The sequence below is a fragment of the Eurosta solidaginis genome, chromosome 1, assembly GCF_040869045.1.
Source record: "Eurosta solidaginis isolate ZX-2024a chromosome 1, ASM4086904v1, whole genome shotgun sequence".
NCBI lineage: Eukaryota > Metazoa > Arthropoda > Insecta > Diptera > Tephritidae > Eurosta > Eurosta solidaginis.
The window spans coordinates 265,947,237-265,973,998 of record NC_090319.1 but is presented as its reverse complement, the minus strand read 5'-3'; the positions used below and the strand labels follow the sequence as shown (position 1 = coordinate 265,973,998).

Genomic DNA, 26,762 nt, shown 5'->3' with positions numbered 1-26,762 from the left:
ATTATTTTGATATATGGAAGTCTATATCTATCTCGATTCCTTTATATATGTACAACCAACCGTTATCCAATCAAACTTAATATACTCTGTGAGCTCTGCTCAACTGAGTATAAAAAAATGTTATATTATTTTAACAGATAGCATCTCCGCCGGGGTGCGATTCAGCTAAGAATATGCCAAAACCAGAGGAAACCTACAATTAAATGCAGATTCACGGTTCATTTGCCAAGGATTTACCGCTAAACAAGGTACTTTACACAACCAATATGCTTTGGAATACGGTACGAAACTGGTTGGATGTATTTCCCTAAAAAAGGGTGGAACTATGCATCTTGGTTTGGCAGTATTTGCTTCGGTAATTTATATTGATTTGTATTGATTAAAAATTGCAATAGTAGATAATGTAATGTGAATTAAAATTGAATAGGTAGCCGTAACAAAACAGGCAACTGATCCGCATGCAAATGTTATTTATGTATGTGGCGCCACCGGGAGCTGCTGCTGTTATCCTAGAAGCATTAGAAGCAGAAATTTCTTTGACTGTTTGCATCACCAAAGGTGTGTCATAACATGATATGGTTCGCGTTTAGCACGCTCTCTTAAGGCAAAAAAATCGCGTCTATTCAGGCCCGATTGTCCATGAATCATCGCACCAGAAAGGGTAAGTAAATTGTCTACCATATTAAATATATAAACAACATGTATGAATTTGTTAGTGATAATTTGTCATGCTTTTGTTGATAATCAACTAAAGAATGCAAATACGACAGAGTTCGAAGTTCATGTAAATACCAATTGATTTTTTTAATTAGCGTTTGGAGAGCAAAATACATATGAACTGCATAGAAGGGGAGGAATTAATTAATTATTATCAGTAGATTTACAAGATTTTTGTCATTTTCCCTGCGTCGCAGTTGTCATTACATTGCGTTAGGAGAGGACATCAACACCTTATTACCCACAGCCAGTTAAAATTTTAGTAAATTTTGCTCTTTTCATCACTGTTTCAAAACGTGGAAAGTTATATATCGAGCATTCCATGGAGAATGGTATATTTTAGCAGACTTTCGCATTGCGGTCATTATTAATATTCAATCCCTAGAAGGTGCACATCTCCTTCACAGCACCTCATCCTAGCCTTCCTTGATGAACCCTAGCAGTGTTCTTGGCTTGAGGGATTAAATGTGGGAATGCTCTGGCCATGGTGAGTCCATAAACTTAGCCCTACGTCTTGAAATTGCGTCGCATTCTAGAAGGATATGGTCCGCCGTCTGCTGATCCATTACAAAATCGGCATGTGTTGTTCGATATTATACCCAGCTTTTGCATGTGACTGTTCAGTCTACAGTGTCCTGTAAGAATAGCCGTTAGGATTCTTAGGTTATCTTTCGAGAGGCCTATTAATGCCCTATATCGAATTGTGCTGTAACCCCCTAATAGTAACTTAGATTGACTCAGGCCTGGCATATTGCGCCAGTGTTCTTCTCTCTTTTCCCTCCCTTCTACTAATAGGGGCATTTATTGAGTGAGCCAACTGCCAGGAACGACTCGGGATCGATGGGTCATGCAGTTGCTGCCTCTCTTTCCGGGTTGTCCACCTGCTGTTGTTGTTGTAGCAGTGCTTCGCCCCATCCAATAGGTGCGACCGATCACAAATTGTCATCAATGTCCTCTAACGGGAGTCCAAGGAAACTTTCTGTTTCAACAGGGGTGGACCATAATGAGAGGAGTGTTAGAGGCGTTGGTTCCACAATACAGTTAAAGAGATGGTTGGTGTCATGTGGGGACACATTACGAGCAGGACAATGTTTTGTATGTCGGGGTTGATTCTGGATAGGTAAGAGTTTAACCTGTTACGTTATCCAGCTCGAAGTTGAGCTAGAGTGACTACTCGCGTTTCCCTAGGGAGAGTGCGTTCCTCCTCTGCTAGTTTTGTTCTTTGAGTACAGGAATCACCGGCATAGAGGCCCGACGCCTGTTTGTGGAGTTCACTGAAGACATGCTTGTGTTTTTTAGCTTCATACGGCTGTGTTCTCAGGCGCCGTATTTCCTCATAATGTAATGAGGCCGTGAACAACAAGAGCCACAAAAGATTTATAAAAGTTACGAGGACGCTGGATTTTGGGATCTAGCCCAGAGCAACCTTTCCGATGCAACCATCCCTTGGACGTGAAACACTGACATAGAGTATTTATTTTTTTTAATTTAATTTATTTATTATTTCGGCTGTTTAGGCCTTAAACTTAAACTTCTAAGTACAACTTATTGTTATAATCACTTATTTCTATTGAATATGCTGTTGGAATGCCATGTGATTCCGCATATTCACTAGCGTGACAAAGGGACGAGTCTGGGAGCCACTCATTTAAGGAAGGTTGGAAAGGACGCGTTTCCGATCTCCCAGTGCTCCCAGCTTAAGGGAACAAAATTTGGAACTTATATTTTTCAATTATATTTGTATTTTAAGCTGTCGGAATGTATTAGTCTCCGATCAACACAGCTAAACATGTCTTTGGATGTTGGAAATTGAAAATAACGTGTATCCAATCACCCCTCAACTTTGTTTAGTAAAGACGCTGTCGGAATGCATGAAGATTCCGATAAGCACAGCTCAACATATAATGGGATGTTGAAAAGGACGTGTTTCCAATCCCCCCTGCTCCAACTTTTGTTTGGCCTTATTTTCGATATTTTTGTTACACATTATACAATTTTATTGTTATATGAATGCTATCGGAATGCGAGTGATTCCGATCAGCAACAGTAAATATCGGCTGGAAATTCCGAATTCCAGCGAAATTAGTTGTTGGAACTGTCTGGAGTTACAAGTGGCGACCGATTTTCTTTTCCTTAGGGCCGGATGCATTGTATTTTGCTGCTTCCAATATTACCATTCCCTTTTCGCGCTCCAGTATCGGATATATCATGTAAACAATAAGAGGAGAAAAACTGTATCTTATTGGAAGGGTTTTACAATGCTCCAATAAACTTTTTTTTTAAAGTATTGAAGTTATTACTACTTTTTATGTGATTAGGAAGTTCATTGAAATGTTTCAGGCCCTTATATATATGACCGTCCTAAAAAGATTCTTTTCCGGCAAACGCAGCAAACTAATTTCTCAGGACCGAGGTCAGGACAAGGACCCGGATTGGGGTCGATACCTTCCCGGAAGAGGAGATTATGGCGCACACCCGCTGCAAGGATCTGCTGGGAGGATGACAATTTGTGGGAGGGACGCAACAAATTAAACACTGAATCCGCCTGCTCATTACCCTCTACTCCCCTATGGCCTAGGACCCTGGGTAACAGTACTGCGTTGTGTGCTCCCAATTGATTTAGCTTTTCTACACACTGAAGGACCAGTGTTGACTTTATTTCGAACGCCGCAAATGCCTTTCTGTCTGACTGTCTGACTGAGTATGGCAATTGTTTCATTGGGGTATCAGTGCTGAAGGTTCAGCTTAGCGCACTAACTTATGGCGAATACTTCCGCTTGAAAAATGCTCGGATGTGCTTTTAGAGGTACTGATATTTTGGCTCTGGGTCCGAAAACTCTGGCTCCAGTCTCCTCTGGCGTCTTCGAGCCATCTATGTACCATACGATCTTGAGCAGACTAGTAATACATTGCACCCGCCCATACCTATACAGCCGTACCAAGAGACGGAGCAGCCATTACACACACAACCGGAGCACTGCTGGACATCCAATCTATATGAAAGCTATGCATTCAAAAGTGTTTGTACCAGTGGCTGGTGCACACCGAACTGGACCAATGTATGCTATATTGATGCCTGCACAAATACCAAGCTATGTTTGTGTGAATAATGTTACTGCTAATGTCCATTTGCACGGTTGAGCACATACAGTACCTACGTTTATACAAGGTGGAACACCACACTATCTACATGGCGATGTAGCCACCGATCAGGTTGTTGTAAGAGATTAATTAAAATATGTTATTCATAAACACTGATTCTTATATTTTCATTACCATTAAACTGTAGACTGTAGACTCATGACGGGTATTCTTACTGGACACTGCCTTCTGGCGTCACATGCCTTTAAATTAGGCTTGGTGAGTGATAGCAGATTGGAGGAGGAAACGATCGATTACGTTGTGCTCGTGCCCTGCGCTTGCCAGGCTAAGACTCCAGTTGACAGCTGTCAGATCTAGAAGCAGCAAGTGGCTTAAGTTCTAGGAAGCTTCTGGTATTTGTCAAGAGGATGGAGTTATTTTATAACATAGGTCCTGGTTGTTGATAGGGTTTTTAGCTTGGTAAAACATACTTCTGGTAACACTACGGACTCATTCAGTCTATGTGAGGTCCTCATGAACCCGCCAGTTCAACCTAACCTATATTTTGTTTTGGTTTTTACTTTAGAATCAACCGTTTAAGTAAGCGATGTCAGCTAACTAAGCGCCTTCAAATGTAGATCCATAAGGAACATGGGGTCGCCAGAGCCTCGGCTGTTAAAGAAACAGGATTCGCCACAGGTAGGTGAGGTTCACAATTGGGTTGGACAAGCTATGTATATATTGCGCTGGCAACCCATTGAACGGGTTGCGCTACACAACCCACTGAACCAATTTAGTATTTTAATCGCCTCTTACGCAGGCATGCCTACCGCGGGTATACTCTAAGCCCCCTAACCCGCTGGAGCCATGAGAAGCGTGAGTGCCCTTGGGTGTCCCAAGGCAAGTTCCGTCGGGCCTGGTGTTGTTGGGTGAGCGTATAATACACTTCCACCTTGCGCACTTGTGTGTATTGAGCTTAGTATGCAATTGAAAATATTTGGATTTTTCAAATGCATAGTAGGCGAGGTGAAAAAATAATTTAGTTTGGGTTTTGGTAATTTGTATTGAAGGTGATCGAATGTGAAGTATCGTTGTTCATCTTATATGTAAATTAATAATCAAATTTTAAAAAAATACATTTTAATTATTAAATAAAATATTAATATAAATAATTATAAAATATACGTGTATGTGTGTTTTAATTAAAGCGTATTTGTGTGTAATGGTGCATAATTGCACGTAAGAAGACATTCCATTTATGGAGTCTTTATATGGCGACCGTGGGCCGGAGCCCTACAATAAGAAAAGTTATGAAGTTTGAAGAATTGCATTGAAAATGAATTAATGCAAATTATATGTGTATATGTGTTGTGACGTAATAAAAAAAAAAAGACAAAAAAAAAAATTGAAAAAAAAAGTTTTATACTATCGAAATACAAAATTAAATTTAAATCTTACAAAAAAAAAAAAATCTATGAAAATAAAGATATAGAAATACAGATAAAGAAATAAGTTAATAAGAGCTAATATATGAACTAATATCCACGTTTTAGAAAACTTAAATATATATATATATTCGTATATAAAAAAAAATATTATCTTTGAGCTGTAACAATAATATGTGAATACTGTTTACAGTAGAACAAAACGAAAAGCGGAACGAAGAGAAATACTAATATTAATATATTAAGTGAACGAAAAGCGGAACTGAGAGAAATACTAATATTAACAATGGTATAAAAAGAAAAGGAACTAAATGCGAAGGGAAATGTCAAAGAAACATAAAAATATTCAGTAAACAGTCGTGAGCGGAACAAAACGAAATCGGAAAGTGAAAATTAGTGGAAGAATTTTGGAAAAAGGAAGCTACTGAAATCAATAATGTCCCTCAACTAAACTGCAACAGGGTAGTCAACTATTGAATGGAACAAGTCAGCACTGAATATTAGCAATAATGAAACAATATATTACGAGCGGAAATCATACACTACTACAACAACAACAGCGGAACTAATAATGATTGCAGAATTGGGTATGGCGCACAGTGTACGAAACATGTAGTTTAGCAAATATAAAATAAATTTTTTTTGCTTGAACTAAAATTTTCTCAATTTATATTATTTACACTTTTGCACATTTATTATAGTACCACCACACACATGTACTCATTACATATTTACATACAAACTATTACTAATATAATTTATCTAAATATTTAACAATAAAAAAAATTAAAAAAAAAAGAAATAAAATTTAAATAATAATAATAATAATTAACATTTTACTAAACTTTATTTTAAATATATTAACATATGTATGTACAAGTGTACATGTTAATGACAGTGGGCTGGTGTTGATGAAAATTTTAAAATATTTCTTTTTGTTTTTATTTGTTTTTGAAGACAAAATTAAAACAAAATAATTGAAATAAATAATTGAATTCAAATTATTTAATTTTTCTTTTTGAAAATTTACTTTTGCCCTACTGTCCTATATTCACATGTGGTAAAATTTACTTTAATTTAATACAAGCTTTTTATATAAGGCAGTGTGTGCGTAAAATGAATATGTTACTTTTGAAATAAAGCGATACAATTTTCAAAGATGTGGCTTGAAAGCGATGCGTCAGTAATATAAAAAAAATTTATTTATATGTATATAGTATTAAAATTTTAATGTCTCCGAAACAATGTTTTTTTTTTCCCCAAATTTTGTAAGCTCAGCGGAAATTTCATTTTATTACGATAAATTACACGGTAATTCTTTTACTATTACATATTCAATATTCAATTTAGTTTGCTTTTGTTTTGTTTTTCTTTTACTTGTGCGATTCTAATAGTCCACATACATTTTCAAATGCTAGAATAGAATTTAGTGCAGATAGAGATTCTTTATTTGAAGACTTTTTAGGGTTTGATAACAAAAATCATTCTACGCAAACTTCATCTTCTAGTTCGATTTCTAATTTTGACCTAACTTCAAATTCTAATTCTTATTTTACTTCTGATACTATTTCAAATTTTAACGATTTAAACATGGCTACTCTTGAGCAAAAGAGGTCATTCATTAGTACTTGTGCCTCGATTATTCGAGAAAACTATAGCGGTGATCCGTTATCACTTGCCTCGTTTATAGATAAAATTGATTTAATAAAAGATTTAACTGATGTATCTTTAACTACTACATTTATATCATTTTTAAAGTCGAAAGTCGAAGGCAAAGCTGGCGAAGCTCTACCAACGCAAATAGATTCTATTATTAAGATTAAAGATGCTTTACGTAGCAGAATTAGGCCAGATAACTCGAAGGTTGTTGCGGGTAAAATTGCGGCCTTAAGGGTAAACAATAATAATTTTACTGATTTTTCAAAACAAGTAGATCTTTCTGATTCGCTAGAACGCTCTTTGATCATCGAAGGTATGACACAGGCAAAAGCTCATGAGATGGCGGTTGAGCAAACTGTTACTGTTTGTAGGTTGAACAGTCGTTCAGATATGGTGAAGTCTATCCTTGCATCAACAACTTTTAAGGGTTCAAAGGATGTTGTTGCTAAAATGATTATTGAGCGTGAACAGGAGGTAAAAGAGCGGCAGGTGTTGGCGTATCGCTCACGTCCGATAAGATCTAATAGTTTTCGAGGGAATTTTAGAGGTAATAATAATTTCGGATACAATAACAATTTTAGATTCAATGGTAATGCAACTAGACCTAACAATAATTTACATTTTCGAAATACTAATTACAATGGAGGTAACAATAGGTATAATAATTACAACAACAAATACAATAGAAATAACAATCGGTCTGTAAATAACAGTAATTCAAATAATCAACGTTTAAATAACAGGAATTCAGTCAATGTTCGTTCTTTAAATGCCGAAGCCCCTCAGGAGCGAACACTGAGGGAGCAGGTGCTATTGGGTTAAATTCTTTTAAATCAATATATTGTCTAAATTTAAATTATTCTGACTTCATCGAAGTCAACTGTAGTGATTCTTATAAAATATGTTCTTTTCTTGTAGATTCTCAGGCAGATATTTCACTTATAAAAATTTCTAGTTTAGCAAGTGACGTAATAGTAGATAACAGTAATGTAAAAAATATAACAGGTGTAACAACAGACACAGTAACAACTTTAGGCACAGTTAGTACGAACATAGTAGTTTCAAATATATTATTTCCTCTGACTATTCATGTTGTTGATGAAAACTTTAATATTTCTTCGGATGGTATAATAGGAAAAGACTTTTTAAAAGCAAACAAATGTATAATCAATTATTCGAATGATACAATAACGATAGGACTAGGGAGAGAAAGAGTTAATATTTCAATTTTGCATAGCACTTCAACAGATACTCTTGTAATTCCACCAAGATGTGAAGTTTTTCGTGTTTTTAGTTTGAATAAATCGGAAAATCCAGTTTTTGTCGATTCTCATGAACTTTGTAGTGGTGTTTTTACCGCAAAATGTGTCATTGATACGGAACATCCTATTTTAAAAATTATTAATACTACTGATGAAGTGAAGTATGTTAAAAACTTCAATATTCAAACTGAGGACATAGAAAATTTTGATATCTATCGCATAAATGAAACATCTGTTGATTCAAAACGCATAGAAGAGCTTAAGTCAGTTTTAGTAAAACAAATACCTTCGTATGCAAAAGATAAATTACTTGACTTATGTTTGAAATATTCAGATATTTTTGCTCTAAAAACAGACTTAATGACGATTAATAATTTTTACGAACAAAAATTAAGACTAACGGACAAGACACCAGTGTACATAAAAAATTATAGATTGCCATATTCACAGCGTGCTGAAATAAATAAACAGGTTGATAATTTGTTTAAAAATGATTTAATTGAAGGAAGTTGTTCAAATTATAACAGCCCATTGATTTTAGTACCGAAAAACGACCCAACTGGACAAAAAGCATATCGAATGTGTTTAGACTTTAGATCAGTCAATAAAAAACTTGTTGCAGATAAATTTCCTTTGGCACGTGTTGATGATATTTTGGATAACCTTGGTCGAGCTAAATATTTTTCGACTTTGGATCTTTTTTCGGGTTTCCATCAAATTCCATTACATAAAGATTCGAGAGATATAACATCATTTAGTACAGATCGTGGATCTTTTCGTTGGAAAGTTTTACCATTTGGACTAAATGTTGCTCCTAACTCATTTTCAAGAATGATGTCAATAGCATTTTCCGGTATTGCACCTAATCAAGCCTTTATGTATATAGACGATATTATAGTCATTGGATGTAGTGAGACCCATCATTTAAAAAATTTGGAGAAAGTTTTTGAGACATGCAGAAAGTTTAATTTGCGGCTTAATCCTAATAAATGTAATTTTCTTAGATCTGAGGTAACATTTTTGGGGCATAAATGTTCAGCAAAGGGTTTGTTACCTGATGATTCAAAAATAGATGCAATTAAAAAGTATCCTAAGCCGCGTGACAAAGACGCAGTTAGAAGATTTGTTGCATTTGCAAACTATTATAGGAGATTTATACCTAATTTTGCTTGTTTAGCGGCACCTTTGAATCGTTTGAGTCGGAAAAATGTTGAATTTAATTGGGATACCTCGTGCGAGCTGGCAATTGAGAAACTAAGAAAAAGTTTAATGTCTCCAAAACTTTTGCAATATCCAGATTTCACTAAAGAATTTCTAATAACAGTTGATGCTTCGAAAATTGGGTGTGGTGCGATATTGAGTCAAGATCATAATGGTAACGATTTACCAATTTGTTTCGCTTCAAAAGCATTTAGCAAGTCTGAACAAAATAAAGCAATTATCGAATTAGAACTTTTGGCAATATATTTTGCAGTTAAGCAGTTTCGGCCATACGTTTATGGTACACACTTTATAGTGAGATCAGATCATCGGCCGTTAGTTTATTTATTTAATATGAAAGATCCTACGTCAAAACTGTCTAGAATACGTTTAGAGTTATCTGAGTATAATTTTACTATAGAGTATATAAAAGGTAAAGCGAATGTAGGTGCAGATGCTCTTTCTCGTATAACTATAGATGAGTTAAAAAAATCGACTAAACATATATTGGCAGTACAAACAAGGTCAATGACAAAGCAAAAAGAGGAAATACAGATACAAAACGATAACCGATAAATACAGACAGAAACATTACAAGTTTACGACAAATTTGCTTATAATTTTTCAAATAAAATCCCGAGAATAAAGTCGAATATAAATTATGATAAGAATGGTGATATTAGTAAAAAAAAAATATGTGCGCACTTAAAACATAAAAAGCTTTAGCTACTTAATTTTGAGATTGTTAACAAAATAGTGAATTTAGATGAGCTACTTTTGAGGCTGGAACATAATGCCGGCAATCACAATATTAAGAATATTGAATGACAGAAAGATGATAATATTTTTCATCATTTTACTATTGCAAATTTTAAAGAAACCGGGAATAAAATTTTAAAACATTTAATAATTATATTGACAGAGCCAGTAGAGACGGTAACTGATGAAGACACGAAATTAAAACTTATGACAGTTTATCATAATGATCCAATATCAGGTGGTCATTGTGGATATAAGAAGTTATACGCGAAAATACGTACAAAATATTTTTGGAAAAATATGACGCGATATTGCTAAATTTGTGAAAAATTGTGAAAAATGCCTGTTAAACGAAGTTAAGCCCAAAACAAAAGAAAATATGGTGCTTACACCAACCCCTTGCAAGCCTTTTGATATGGTAGTTATAGACACGATAGGACCTTTGCCTGAGTCGAATAATGGGAATAAGTTCGCAGTTACCATTATGTGCGATTTGAGCAAATATTTAGTTACAATAGCTATTCCAGATAAGAGTGCAAAAACAGTTGCATCTGCAATTTTTGAAAGTTTTATTTTAATTTATGGAATAATGAAATCTATTAAATCAGATTTAGGTACAGAATTTAAAAATGAAATTTTTGCGGAATTGACTAAACTTTTGAAAATTGAGCATAATTTTTCAACACCTTATCATCATGAAACTGTTGGTACTATTGAAAGGAATCATCGTGTATTTAACGAATATTTAAGAGCTTACCTTGACGATTCATTTCCCGAATGGGACGTTTATTTAAAATATTTTACATTTTTGCATAATACAACAACAAGTACTGTTTTTGATAATCTATTTACACCTTTTGAATTAGTATTTGGTAGAAAAGTTACTTTGCCAAATGAGTTAAAGAAGGAAAATATAGATCCAATTTATAATGTTGAAAATTATGCAAAAGAGGTAAAATATCGTATGCAAAAGTCACATCTACTTGCAAAAGAATTAATTAATAAACATAAAATTAGAAATAAAAATGTTTACGATAAAACAACAAAACCTTTGACTATTAATATAAATGATCGAGTTCTAATAAAAAAAGAACCTAGAGATAAACATGCAAACATATATCAGGGCCCCTACACTATAACAAAAATTGATGGAGTTAATGTAACAATTTTTGATAACAAAATTAAAAAGAAAAAATTAGTACATAAAAATAGAATACATAAGATAAAATAAATATTCTTATATTTTAGTTTTAGCATAGACTAAAATTTAGTTGTTGGATTAATGAAAATTAAAAAAAAAAATTCAAAAAAAAAAATACTAAATGAATAAATTGTTTAATAATACAAATTGAATTTAATATTTGAATTATTAACATAATGTTTAGAATATAAGTTAGTAATTATTTGTAAATTACTTAATGTAGTATTAACCTAATATAGTATTAACATAGTAGTAATAATAATAATTAATAAATAAGTTAGTCTGGTTTTTTTTTTCTAAATAATGCATATTCGTTCATTCAAAACAATTAATCTTGCAGCTGAATAAGCAAGAAGGACGTGACAAAACTGATCAATTTGTCACATCCTTCTTTTCGAAAGGAGGGTGATATAATACACTTCCACCTTGCGCACTTGTGTGTATTGAGCTTAGTATGCAATTGAAAATATTTGGATTTTTCAAATGCATAGTAGGCGAGGTGAAAAAATAATTTAGTTTGGGTTTTGGTAATTTGTATTGAAGGTGATCGAATGTGAAGTATCGTTGTTCATCTTATATGTAAATTAATAATCAAATTTTAAAAAAATACATTTTAATTATTAAATAAAATATTAATATAAATAATTATAAAATATACGTGTATGTGTGTTTTAATTAAAGCGTATTTGTGTGTAATGGTGCATAATTGCACGTAAGAAGACATTCCATTTATGGAGTCTTTATAAGCGGCCAGGTAGCAGCGTGCAACAAATGCACCATTCAGGAGGATACCCTTGCTGAGCCCAGAAAATCTGGGAAAGTTGGATGTACTGGTCGGATGCAGCAACCGAGTATAATCTGTAATAGCATATGATCAACTTGGAGACAACCAAACGTTTATTTTCCTGTCCAACAGGGAACTGGTTCCAGACCCTGCTGCTAAAGAAGGATAGGCGTAGTCATATCAGTTCGTTCCCTGGTTACTCGGGGAAAGCAGTTTTAGCAGTACTTTGCCCTTACTGCACGTCCATACAAGAACTTCGGATAATGAATTAAACAGTTGTTGTTGTTGAATTAAACAGTCATCTGCATTTGTTTGTTTTTGTAGCACGTCTAATTTACTTTGTAACACCAATTTCTTGTTATAATGTTGTCTTCTCTATGAATGCAACAGCGAAGTATCTTCGGGTACCCCTGATTCTAGTTATCTGAAATCTCCTTGAGTCCCTTGTGCCTTTGGCCTCTCAGAAAAGAGCTTATTGTGGAGCCCTATTTATTGAACACTTTTCGGGTTAAATATATTAAAAACTTTAATCTATCCTTACTGATATTAGTTTCTTTCTCATTATAGGTAATATGATTTTGAAGATGTGCGCATAGCAATATTCCAGCTGTGGCTGAAGGAAGAACATAAATTTGCTCAAATTATAAGAAAACTGCGACAACTATCCCCCCGCCTTTTTAGTACCATATATAAGGCGCTAACAAGCATACTATGGGAAAGGGTCAAGACCAAAGGCTCAATATCACCTGTAAATTGACTTTGATAGCACGAATTGGGGCTTCCGGTATTATCCCTACAAAACTCATATGGCTCTGCAAACTGATGTTGAACAACACCACCAGCGCAGGCAAAATTGGGCATCATCACTGAACTTCCAAAGTTTCAGAAAGGGCACAGTTATAAAAAGACGTTAATGTACTTAATTAGCTTGTACATATCAATATACACATATGTAAAGTTCACTAGAGTAAGAAGGGAATAATTTAAATTGTAAAAAAACATTGTATATATGAATTATTTATAATTAAATATTATCTGAACATAAAAGACGCGTTTCATTCATGGAAAAAGCGATTTGGCAGAAGGTAACCGGTACGGGTAACCGATAGGCCAGTTAGCCGTGTTGTTGTTGTTGCATATGTTTTGGTTAGCGATAATGAAAACATACCTAATGAAGTAACTTAAAAATGTAAATAACATCGAGCGAGAAGGAATGTGGAAAACACAATAGGTAAGAGCGAGAAAGCGAGTCACACGTACACTATTTTGAGCGAGCGCATGCGTTACCTTTTTCACGACAGCAATGTAAAAATCATTAGGACCATAATCATAGATTAGATTGATACGAATCTTTTGTTTACGCTCTCGTATTTTCGCTCTCACGAGGGATTTATCTTCTAGTTGTTGCTGGCAACAATCACAGATAAATCCCTCGCGCCAGCTGAAGCGGGTGCCAGAACAAAAAATGTGCCAGCCAAAACGAAAAACCTGCCAAAAAATTTGGTAAACTTTAGTTTGACCTACAACTGTAGAATAGCGTTCAAAAATTATGGAAAAAAGGATAAAAACACTTGTTTTAGTGTAAGTATTATTAGTTCGAAGGCGGAGGGTAAATATTATTTCACATTCAAAAGTTATCACTAAAAACAGGTTTTGTAAATAAGAACTCCCGCTGCAACCAGTCCATTTTGATCACAGAACCTGGAACGCCAGACATGTAGGATAAGCGCTATCCATTAAATAATGTTAACTATTATATCATAGGTCCGATTTACTGAAATTTCAAAAGAATATATGGTTTTCACTGCGAGTTAAATGCGTTACAATATTTGACTAATTAATTTAATCGAAATGTTAGTTTTACTTAGGTTTGTTAATATTTAAATCTAACTAGTCGTATTATTGTAAAATAACTTTAAGGAAATAAATATTTTACGACTATCATTTTATTAAATGATTGAAACTATAATCGCCGAAATGTATGTCAAAAATCCCCATTTTCAGATCTATTCATTTTTGTTTGGAGTGGCATCATTGATAAATGTTATAAAAAATGTGCATTTTGACAGCACTCTCTCGAAACAAAGAGTTGCAAATCCATTCATCTATGACCATAATTGGTGACCAAGTTTTTGGTGACGATTAAGTAATCGATTAGGTAACGGGTAATTTGCGTAAAGTTCCCTGCAAAAATTGTTGGATTACGTGTTCCATTTTCTTCATGGTGGAGTACTCTAACAATACTCCTTTGCAATGCTTTTGCGGACCACCATCAGCCGATCATTGCTCGTTTTTTAACGACAGTGATCACGACACGATGACGATCGAACAGAGTTGCCAAAAGTAAAATATTGCATGCAAATAACTAATAATAAAATTTTACTTTGGCAACTCTGATAAAATGCAACAGCGCACTGGTTTTATGATACATACTATAGTATAGAGAAATATTAGTTTCTTTATTCACGCAAATGCTAAATAACATAAGAATATTCGTAGTAAAAAATAAAAAAGTTGTATTGCCTGTCTTCATTTACTTTCATTTTAAATTAAATTCACTTGGATAATTCTTTCCTACACAATTCCTCTTTAGTACTTTGCCATATGATCCTCTGTGGGTGCTCCATGGAGTACTACAGTGAAAGTACTTTGGAAAGTACTCTCACGTATGTACTCTATGGAATACTCACAAACAAAGCGCGAGTGGGATCACCTACTCCTCTCCTGGGACATCGCAATGTTAATTGGAGCACATTTTTTGTATGAATACAGATTAGATTTGGAGCAGTCCCATACTCCCAAAGGAGTATTCCTTACATTATTTCTAGAGTACTCGCGTTTTTTGAAGGGTTGTAACTGTGCGTTCCAAGAAGTTATCACTAATTAACTTCGCCAGCAGTTGTGCTTTTGGGATGCGCCTATGCTTTGTTCAACTCCTTCAAATGAATTCGTATATATGTGACCCGGCCTATGAAAAGGTGGCTTAGGACTGAAAAAATAAATTGCGAGAAACAGCTGTTAAAGATAAACAATGCATTTTTTCAGTTTCTTAGTAGTAGTAGTTTTTTTTTTTTTGAGTCATAAGCCACCTTTTCATAGGCCGGGTCACATATGTGCATACACATGTTCACGTGTTCTTGCAACAACAAAACGTTAAATACATACCTACATACATATGAATATACAGATTTTCGAGAAAACATATCGTATGTGTTTGCCAAAAGTGGCTTCACCATTGTACAGGTTTACAAGTATGATATGTATGAGAGGGAAACAATTTCTTTCCCTTTCTAACACACGGCAGTTTGACACTTCGGTCAGTGTCAAACTAGCGTGGAACCCAGTGGAACCTGCGTGGAACATGAGTTTTGACACTGAACGAAGTGTCAAAATTACCGGGGTTGCTTCGTCGAAAGCGACACAGGGAAGCAAAAAAGGGATCGGAATATTAGATATGGGTTGCTGTGATGGTAAATTTTTTTTAACGAATTTAGTAGGAAATTTTAAGTGCACCCATATGGGTCCTTCAGAAAATTATAAAAAAGTCTTCAATTGGGGTATCTGAGGACGCGTAGTTATTCCAGTATTAAGAATACAAACACGGGAGTTAAGTTTTTCTACCCGTTCAAAAGTTCTCCGCGAAAAACAGTTTGAAACCGAGGTCGAATGCAATAACCCGTCCAAAAAAGCGGAAAAGAAATGAAAATACGCGTTTTGTCCTGTTATCAATAGTCCAAAGGCGGAAAAGTATTCGAATTATTGGAAGCGAGGCAAAAACGCGTCTATTAATACCTCCCCCGACGGTTTTGGTCGTGTTTTAGCAATCTTCCCCGGTAATAAAGTATCACAATTTGTTAAATAAAATTGTCCAAAATATATGGATATTAAAGAAAGATGTAGTTAAGTGCTCGTTTGAAAGTAAATAAGTATATTTCTTTGTAATATAACAATAAAAATTTTAAGCAGTTTTCGATAGCAACTACTAAATTTTTTTTGTTCCTAAGAAGTACAACAGTGCCAAATAGCATCCACAAAAAAAACGAACAAGAACAAGCATTTTATCAGGTGAGCGTGGCTGTGTATGTGCGTCCTTCTACATATCCTACTTGTAGACCTGTACTATGGGCTTCACTTTGGATATCAGCATCTTCGGTTGTCAGATCTTTCGCGTTCAACGCTAACGCGGTCATAGTACAGGTTTACAAGTATGATATGTATGAGAGGGAAACAATTCCTTTCTCTTTCTAACATACTGCCGTTTGACACTTCGGTCAGTGTCAAACTATTGTGGAACTCAGTGGAACCTGCGTGGAACAAGCGTTTGACACTGAACGAAGTGTCAAAATTACAGGGGTTGCTGAAAAAAAAAGGGAGCGGAATATCAGATATGGGTTGCTGTGATGGTAAATTTTTTTGACCGAATTTAGTATGAAAATGTAGTGCACCTATATGGGTCCTACAGAAAATTATAAAAAAGTCTTGAATTGGGGATCTGAGGACGCGTAGTTATTCCAGTATTAAGAATACAAACACGGGTGCTAAGTTTTTCTGCCCGTTCAAAAGTTCTACGAGAAAAACAGTTTGAAACCGAGGGCGACTGCAATAAGCCGTCCAAAAATGGAGAAAGAGAAATGAAAAGACGCGTTTTGTCCTACTATCAATAGTCCAAAGGCGAAAAAGTATTCGAATTATTGGAAGCGAGGCAAAAACGCGTCTATTAATACTTCCCCCAACGGTTTGGGTCATATTTTAGCAATCGTCCCCGGTAATAAAGTATCACAATTTGCTAATTAAAATTGTCCAAAACATATGGATTTTAAAGAGAGATGTAATTAAGTGCTCGTTTGAAAGTAAATAAAGATATTTCTTTGTAATTGGACATTAAAAATTTTACGCAGTTTTCGTTAGCTGCTACTACACTTTTCTTGGACCTAAGAAGTACAACAGTGCCAAATAGCTTCCACAAAAAAAACGAACGAGAACAAGCATTTTATCAGGTGAGCGTGGCTGTGTATGTTCGTTCTGCTACATATCCTACTTGTAGACCTATACTATGAACGCGGTGTTAGGATGAAAAAGACTCAACCAAATTACTGACACGAATCGCTACGTTTAAATAACCCTGACTGAGTATGAGTACACGATTTTTTATATTATGATGCGAATATATTGGGGCATAGATGAATGGATTTGCAACTCTTTGTTTCGAGAGAGCGCTGTCAAAATGCACATTTTTTATAACATTTGTCAGTGATGCCACTCCAAACAAAAATTAATAGATCTGAATATGGGGATTTTTGACATACATTTCGGCGATTATAGTTTCAAACAATTAAAAAAAAATGATAGTCGCAAAATATTTATTTCTTTAAACTTATTTTACAGTAATACGACTAGTTAGAGTCAAATATAAACAAATGTAAGTAAAATTTACATTTTGATTAAAGTAATTAGTCAAATATTGTAACGCATTTAACTCACAGTGAAAACCATATATTCTTTTGAAATTTCAGTAAATCCGACCTATGATATAATAGTTAACATCATTCAATATATATATAACATTCAATTCATACTTAAACAAGTATTTTAATTTTTGAACGCTTTTCTACAGTTGTAGGTCAAACTAAAGTTTAACGAAATTTTTGGCCCGTTTTTCATTTTAGCTGGGACATTTTTTCTTCTGGCACCCGCTTCAGCTGGCGCAAGGGATTTATCTGTGATTGCTGCCAGCTCAAATTTGAGATAAATCCCTCGTGAGAGCGCAAAAAATGAGAGAGTTTCGTATCAAGTCATCTTTGGTTTCGTATCAAGCATAGCGGAATGATACAAGGTGGCAGCATGGTGACATACCTACAAACATAAATAAAAATTCCATGTACTTTGTTTTTGTAAATTCGATTGACAAATGTCAAAATCGTACAGCGCGGGAAGTTTATGTATCAAGTCAAATAAAAAAAGTTTATAATCAGCTGTTCCATGCTGCCACCTTGTATTGTTGCGCCATGGTATCAAGTCATCTTTGTATTGGGGCATATTCATAATCGAAATAAAATGTGACTAAGTTAGTTAAAATATTTTTGACAGAGAGCACATATAAAATTGTGTCAAACAGTGTTAACTAATAGCGTTTTCTTTTCTGGCTAAAGTGTTATGCGGCAGTTACTCACGAACGTACGTACCAAAAATGTGTCAGCTGACACGACCTATCTTATGAGTGTGCAATGTAAACGAAAACTCACCGACGTGCAACGCCCGTACGTACGTAGCCCGGAACGTAGAAATCAAAACAATTTTGATTTTTTCCGTAAGAACCATGATTCAATCACAAGAGGTTTGCTCGACTGACAAATTTTTTGAGAATTGCAGCCATTTTGCTCCCAAATCGAATTGACATCCGTTAACTGTGTTGTTGCTTTGCGATTTTTCGAAAAATATTAGTAGTAGAAATATGAAGCAATCAGTTTGCAAATACCCGATAAGTACTGAACTGCATAATTCCTTAGAAAAGTTTTTTTAAATTTTATGATGAACTTATTAACTATGCCATGATCTAATAGTGTGGCTGAATATAGGTTTTATGAAAAGTACGGACACCAAGGAATCGTGCACTTTGGTCAACCTATAAACATACGAAACCTAAGCCAATTCAAAATTCATCGTTCAACGTCAAAAACTCGCCTAGTATATCGTTTCACTTAAAAATGACATTAGTAAATAATGGAGATGCCATAACGAAATGTACTCACTCGTTGAGCATGTTAACTTATTCATTCGTCTCCATTTAAGAATTTGGGGAATCGGTTTATATTTGGAATATTATGTATATTCGGACCTCGTGAGGTAGTATCAAACGAACGTGTTCCGAATATTCTAAATGTACGGTTTATACGGAACACTTCCATGAATACGTAACGTAAAAGAGCTTTCCGCAAATTCAGAATAAAAAGGTGAATACTCAATGTGTAGCAGGACCACAGAAAAGCTGAGCTCTTCTGTCAAAATCAAGAACGGAATAAGCCATTTTCTTTTATTTTTTTTTTTTTGTCAGACCATGTCGGCTGCCTTTTCAATATCGTCCTATCTCAAAATATTTTTCAAAAACTTCCTATTTCATGATTTGTTGCAAAAACACCCTATATTCAATTAGATTGAAGAACGCCTCAAAATTATTTTCACTAACACCCTCTTGTGTTAAAATGCATTGAACTTATGCTCATATATGTAGTTTTTGAAACAAATTTTGATATAGTGTATTTTTTAATAAAATTCTAAACCAATATTTAGTAGAAAATGAACTATTTCCTCCATTTACAAATTTATTATCACTACTGATATACTAGGTTAGGTTAGGTTGGGTGGTAGCTTCCCTGATAGGGGAAGCTCACTTGGACAACATGAAGGTCCGTTGTGATACCACATATAATAAACTAAAATAACGGTGACGTAGATATAACTACTTATAGAATCGTTGGATAGCAACGATAAAGTTCCGAATGATCCCGATCTCAAACTTGGATAGCTCCTCGTTCGCCTAGTTCTGGCAAAAGCTGGGCAATTAAGCATAAAGTGATTTAGTGATTCCACCTCATCATCCTCCATACAGCTGCAGCAGGGTGGAGTTTCCAATATATTGAGACGTACCGCATGAATACCCATGGGACAGTACCCTGTCAAAACCCCAATGACTATTGATAGGTGACACGTGACACGTTCGGCCAGAAAGATCTTGCTACCCTGCAAGACGTAGTGTCCGTCCAACGTTTGCTGAGCTTACTCGAGGCCCAGCTATGGAAGAGCAATCCACAGGTGGCTAGCGGAATCCCGAAATCCCTACAGCCATCTTCATCCGGTTCAGTTGTACCGATTCGGGTTAAGAGATCCGCTTGACAGTTACCCGGAATATCACTATGGCCCGGGACCCAAATAATCTTAATTGTAAAATAATTCGATGTAATCGCAAGTGAGGTCAGGCACTCCCAGACCACCCTCGATCGCACTGTAGTTGAGCTCAATACCTTTATAGCCGCTTGGCTATCAGAGTAAATGTTAAATTCCCTAGCCGGAATAGCGCTGGATAGGATTTCATTCACCGCATCCTTAATGGCAGCAACTTCCGCTTGGAATACATTGCAGTGATCAGCCAACTTAAACTTGCGGCTTACCTTTAGCTCTTGACAAGAGGCCCCATCTCTTTCCGATAGCCCCCCTGCAGCAGTACAAGGCAACCAGAACAATCCCAAATTATTTAACCCTGTCAGTAAGTACCAACGGAACCCCTCCAATCGAAGGAGTTCTGAAGTCGGGTATCTTATATCTCCTTGTAAAAAGAACCAATTCTGTCTTTCCCGGGTTGACCGCCAATCCACATGATTTAGCCCACCTAGCCATAGTATCCAGGTAGCCCTGCAGAACATCGCGCAGGGTGCCCAGAAATTTGCCTCTGACTAGGATAGCGAGGTCATCTGCATAGGCAACCACTCGACAACCATTGGCTTCCAGCTCCACAAGAAGCTCGTTGACTACCACAACCCAGAGCAGAGGAGATAAGACACCTCCCTGTGGCGTGCCCCTGCACACCTTCCTCTTAATTATGGCCCCTCCCCACTCCACTGCGACAATTCTGCCGCATAGAAGTTTGCTAATAAATTAAACCAGAGCCGGTTCTACTCCTAAGCCCACCAGAGCTCTTTCGGTTGTCCCCGGTAAGACATTGTTAAAAGCCCCCTCGATGTCTAGAAAGGCACCCAGAGCAAACTCTTTGTGTTCTATGGACCCCTCTATTTGCTTTACAATCGAGCCGTTTCCGTCGATCTGCCCTTGCAGTACGCATGCTGTGAAGCCGACAGTAACCCCCCAGGTATCCTTTCCCATAGGTACAGGTCAATCAACCGCTCAAACCTCTTAAGAAGAAACAACGAGAGACTGATTGGCCTGAAATCCTTAGGTGATACATGAGAGCTCCTTCCGGCCTTCGGAATGAAGGTGACCCTAACCGTGTGCCACGACTTACGGATATAGTTAAGCTACTAACATACTACTAAAGGAACTTTTCTACTACAATTTTTGCTAGCTAATTTTTGACCGTTTGCAATTTTATGCAAAAACGCCTAATTAAAGTTTGAAAAATTGTGAAAATAATTCGAAATAATTATGTAAAAGTGCTGATTATAAATATGTAATCTATTTATACTTATTTAATATTTATTCCGGCCTTTTACAATATCAAAAATTAAATGTTTCCATAAGCATACATGCAAAATGGTCAATGGCAACAGTGCTTATCTGTAAACAATACACACACAAATATATTATGTACATGTACACAGACGCACACATTGATTCCTACGGGCTTGAGAGTTCGGTCAAACGTGCTTCGTACGACAAACGTCCTTACGTACGGCACACGTCGGTGGGTAACTGCCGCATTCCGCTTTTTGTATGCCGCGCAAGGGTTGTTGTTCTATTCTAAAAAACAAGCAATGCCTTTACGGGGTATTTCGTTCTTTTGTGAAAATTGTTGCCTGCTCGCAACGCAAAAGCGTTACACTTTTACCCTGTATAAAATGGCGGTGTGGCAGTGCAACTCTGTGAAACTCTCAATTCGCTCTTAAGTTCCACATATACTCTGCTAATATGAACAACCAGATTGCGCATTCATGAGTTCAAAATTGCTTCGTTCTGCGCACCTACATCACAGTTGACTTTTGAGCGAATGAAAGAGAGAAAAAAACAAGAACTAAAGGAAAATGACGTAAGAATTGCCCATAAAACAGAGCTGATCTAATGTTTACTTGCGCAATGCGCAATCTTCTTGTGTGATTTGCGATATGAGTGAATATGGCAGGCATGCTTAACGAACGAAACGATATCATTTCGTTACGATAATCAACGCTAATAAACGAAACGAAGTCATTTCGTTTCGTTTATTAACGTTAAGAACGTCAAATTAACGTTAATTTGAAGTCACTTCGTTTCGTTTATTAACGTTGATTATCGTAACGAAATGATATCGTTTCGTTCGTTAAGCATGCCTGGAATATGGTGAGTTGAATTGTCCTTTGTATGCACTATAAATGTTGACAATTTTCTGGGGTAGGAGTAACTCTATTAAGGCTTTACCATTTACTTAGGCAACAATTTATTTCAGAAAAGAAAACGCTATAACTTAAAATCATATTTTATTGTGACTTTGCCCATGTCGCGTTCAGTTTATAACTACTCCTTTCAGATCTCTGCTCTGTGGGTTAAATTTGTAAAACAAAATCAAGTGTAAGTATGCAACATTGAGGAATAACAGCCTAACTTCCACGTTCGTTGTATACACAAACAAAGCGAAGTTACCTCATTCTTGAGCCGCTGTAGGTTATTCACCATCCCTCTAAACAAAGGACTTAGGCTTTTATTCCCCTGTGAACACAAATCTTTACCGATAACTCTGTTATCGATTAATTTATCGAATTCTCGCAAAGTAATATTGCATTGTCATCGGAGTTATACATGTGTGCAAAATTTCAGCTCAATCGGACACCGGGAAGTGTATCAAATTTAACTTGCAAGATTTGATTACAGACAACAGCCAAGTGAAAGTAAATAAAAGCTTATAAAAATGAAGGCTCTTGAAAATATTTGAACAACTCGCTAAATCGAGCGTTCGATTATTCGGCTTTAGATTTTTGTACTACTACTTCTTAATCGAATTTCACTATTCGAATAGTTGATTTTCTTGGGTTATTCGAATAAGCGCGACTCAACGATTACTCTGTTTCCAAAATCAAATTCCATTTTGTATGAAGTTTTCAAAGAAAAAAATTACATATACGCCATGCATGCACCAAATATTTCTTCTTTGTTGAATCTTTGTTAGTTTGATCGGTTAGCAGATGTTAAAATCTTGGAATGGTAATCGACAACGAACAACTATTCGAATAATGGGCAATGTAGGATTATTCAATTTTAACTAATAAAATTGTGAAAGTCGAATATTAAAGCATTCGAAAAATTCGAGTATTCGATTAATCGAAAATCACGAGCTCTAATAAAAATATCTTGTAAAAGTGTAAAAAGTGATGTTATTACCTTAGTAGCTTTAACCACAAATTACTTCTAAATTGTTTCTAACAATTAAACTGATAAATACTCGTTAAGAAACCCTCAGATAACATTGATGCCAAATTTCAGGGGTCAAATCGCTTTAGTTTCCGATAATGAAATGGTCCCTTCATGTATAGCCAACGCTTCTGTTTAACTTTAGTTTGTTTTTTTATTTTATTTTAAATTTATTTGTATGATATTGTCTTATTTCATTTTATTTTCTTTCGATTTAATTTATTTTGTATAATTTTGTTTTACTTACTTACTTACTTTTGTTATATTTTAATATTTTCTATTTTGTATTATTGTAATTTGTTGTTTGTTTCCATTTTATTTTTAATGTGAGAGTGGAAATGTTTACAGTAAGTTATATATGGTTACAGGGATATTGGGCGTTATTTCTAAAAATGGTAGGTGGGTGTTATTTCCTTTCAAAAGGAGAAGTAATGGCGTTATTGCCTTTTTCTAACGGGCTTTAATTCGTTTTTGAAAACGAAATGAGGCCTGCTGGCGTTAGTTCCCAAAAAAGGCGTTCTTTCCCCGGGCGTTATTGCACTACACCACCTCGAATATCTCGAAAACCTAGCATGATGGACTTGGATTCGGATTCTACGCAGAAAACTGGGTTGGAAATTTCTCTCAGCTACCAAAAAAAACCATTTTTTGCAGATCTATGTATTCCACAGAGCAATGCCCATATTCGCAGCACCCCCTTAAACTTTCGAGGGTGTTTTTGTGATTACAACAACATAATGTACAAGGTTTTAATATTGAAAAATTCTGTATAATACGATCTTTTATTTATGATAAATGTAAGATTTTTACCAAAGAACTTGCTTTCATTTGCAATAAATCGTAAGAAAAATTGATTTTTTCGCGTTAGGGGTATTTTTTCGCGGAGCGTTACATATATACACTTCCAGACTTGCTTCGAATCTGCTATTTGTTGTAAAATATTCAACTTAATTATATAATTTATCGTGGAGTCATTGCGTGCCTTCCACCATCTACGGGTATAGAATGTCCTCTTATGAAGCCAGCCAGGTCGCTGGCTAAGAAACCTATAACCTTAGCTCCTTCAATTGGTTGGACAAAGCATGCGTGTATTTGGCTTTCTATAGTAATTCTTCATAACTTATTTCGCCCAAATAGCTCTTTTGCAAGTTTGTAAAGATAACACCTGAATCAACAGTATTACAAAGAGCTCCTCGTCACACAACTTCAATGACACAGCAAGTAAATTGATCTACACCCCATTTAGAAATATTGTATGCTGAGCTCTGTGAAGTTGGCACCTTTATGTGCGAGTAATTAGAAAAAACCATAGCTCGTTCCTTTGTCCACCGTTTGTCCTGGAAAAATTTTCGTTTGTCCACCTTTTGTTAAAAAGTTATAACAAAAATATTTTTTTTTTCGAAAAACCCCCAGGTTTTCGCGCTTTATTGTGCAAAATCGTATGTCCGTCGTCTTTCCATCGTTTGTCCATGTTTGTTCATGAAAAGGTGGACAAACGAAATTTTTTCTTGGACAAACATAGACAAACGAATGACATTTGGTTTTTATACTCAGTTGAGCAGAGCTCACAGAGTATATTAACTTTGATTGGATAACGGTTGGTTGTACAGGTATAAAGGAATCGAGATAGATATAGACTTCCATATATCAAAATCATCAGTATCGAAAAAAAAAATTTGATTGAGCCATGTCCGTCCGTCCGTCCGTCCGTTAACACGATAACTTGAGTAAATTTTGAGGTATCTTGATGAAATTTGGTATGTAGGTTCCTGGGCACTGATCTCAGATCACTATTTAAAATGAACGATATCGGACTATAACCACGCCCACTTTTTCGATATCGAAAATTTCGAAAAACCGAAAAAGTGCGATAATTCATTACCAAAGACGGATAAAGCGATAAAACTTGTTAGGTGAGTTGAACTTATGACGCAGAATAGAAAATTAGTAAAATTTTGGACAATGGGCGTGGCACCACCTACTTTTAAAAGAAGGTAATTTAAAAGTTTTGTAAGCTGTAATTTGGCAGTCGTTGAAGATATCATGATGAAATTTGGCAGGAACGTTACACCTAAGACTATATGCATGCTTAATAAAAATTAGCAATATCGGAGAGTGACCACACCCACTTAAAAAAAATTTTTTTAAGTCAAATTTTAACACAAAATTTAATATCTTTACAGTATATAAGTAAGTTATGTCAACATTCAACTCCAGTAAAGATGCAACAAAATACAAAAATAAAATAAAATTTCAAAATGGGCGTGGCTCCGCCCTTTTTCATTTATTTTGTCTATGAGACTTTTAATGCCATAAGTCGAACAAAAATTTAGCAATCCTTGTGAATTTTGGTATCTAGGACGATAACTGTTTTCTGTGAAAAAGGGCGAAATCTGTTGAGCCACGCCCATTTTTTATACACAGTCGACCGCCAGTCCTTCCGCTCGGCCGTTAACACGATAACTTGAGCAAAAATCGAATTATCTTTACTAAACTCAGTTCACGTACTTATCTGAAATCACTTTGTATTGGTATAAAAAATGGCCGAAATCCGACTATGACCACGCCCACTTTTTCGATATCGAAAATTACGAAAAATTAAAAAATGCCATAATTCTATACCAAATACGAAAAAATGGATGAAACATGGTAATTGGATTGGTTTATTGACGCAAATTATAACTTTAGAAAAAAATTTGTAAAGAGGGTGTGACACCTACCATATTAAGTAGAAGAAAATGAAAAAGTTCTGCAGGGCGAAATGAAAAGCCCTTGGAATCTTGGCAGGAATACTGTTCGTAGTATTACATATATAAATAAATTAGCGGAACGCGACAGATGATATTCTGGGTCACCCTGGCCCAAATTTTGATCGATATCTCGAAAACGCCTTCACATATACAACTACCACCACTTCCTTTTAAAACCCTCATTAATACCTTTAATTTGATACCCATATCGTACAAACACATTATAGAGTCACCCCTGGTCCACCTTTACATCGATATCTCGAAAACGCGTCCACCTATAGAACTAAGGCCCACTCCCTTTTAAAATACTCATTATCACCTTTCGTTTGATAGTTTGATACCCATATCGTACAAATAAATTTTAGAGTCAGCCCTGGTCCACCTTTATGGCGATATCCCTAAATGGCGTCCACCTATAGAACTATGGCCCACTCCCTCTTAAAATACTCTTTAATACCTTCAATTTGATACCCATGTCATACAAACACATTCCAGGGTTATCCTAGGTTCACTTTCCTACATGGTGTTTTTCCCTTATTTTGTGTCCATAGCTCTCAGCTGAGTATCAAATGTTCGGTTACACCCGAACTTAGCCTTTCTTACTTGTTTTGATTACTTGCATATGAAGGCACCAACTTTTTTTTAAATTATTCTTTGAAATAATAAAAAAAATTAAAATACAAAAGTAGTATGTATAATAATAAATAAAACAGGTGGACAGTAGTAGGTTATTGATGGAAAATTGCCTTATATAAGCCACATTTTTAATATTTTTTATTATTATTAGTTTACAGA

The 26,762-nt window shown here is 35.4% G+C and overlaps 1 protein-coding gene and 1 long non-coding RNA gene across 3 annotated transcripts in view; one reads left to right on the top strand and one right to left on the bottom strand.

Moving 5' to 3' along the window:
• Positions 1–26,762, bottom strand: part of LOC137237258 (protein RUFY3) — a 104,942-nt gene that overhangs the window by 74,740 nt on the left and 3,440 nt on the right. The window lies entirely within an intron of this gene.
• Positions 205–13,105, top strand: LOC137242809 (uncharacterized). 2 transcript variants are annotated; one of them, XR_010950367.1, is made up of 3 exons: positions 205–355; positions 428–661; positions 12,676–13,105. It is a non-coding gene; the product is annotated as an uncharacterized lncRNA (long non-coding RNA). The 2 variants fall into 2 exon arrangements; XR_010950369.1 differs by lacking the exon at positions 12,676–13,105 and adding an exon at positions 4,385–4,454.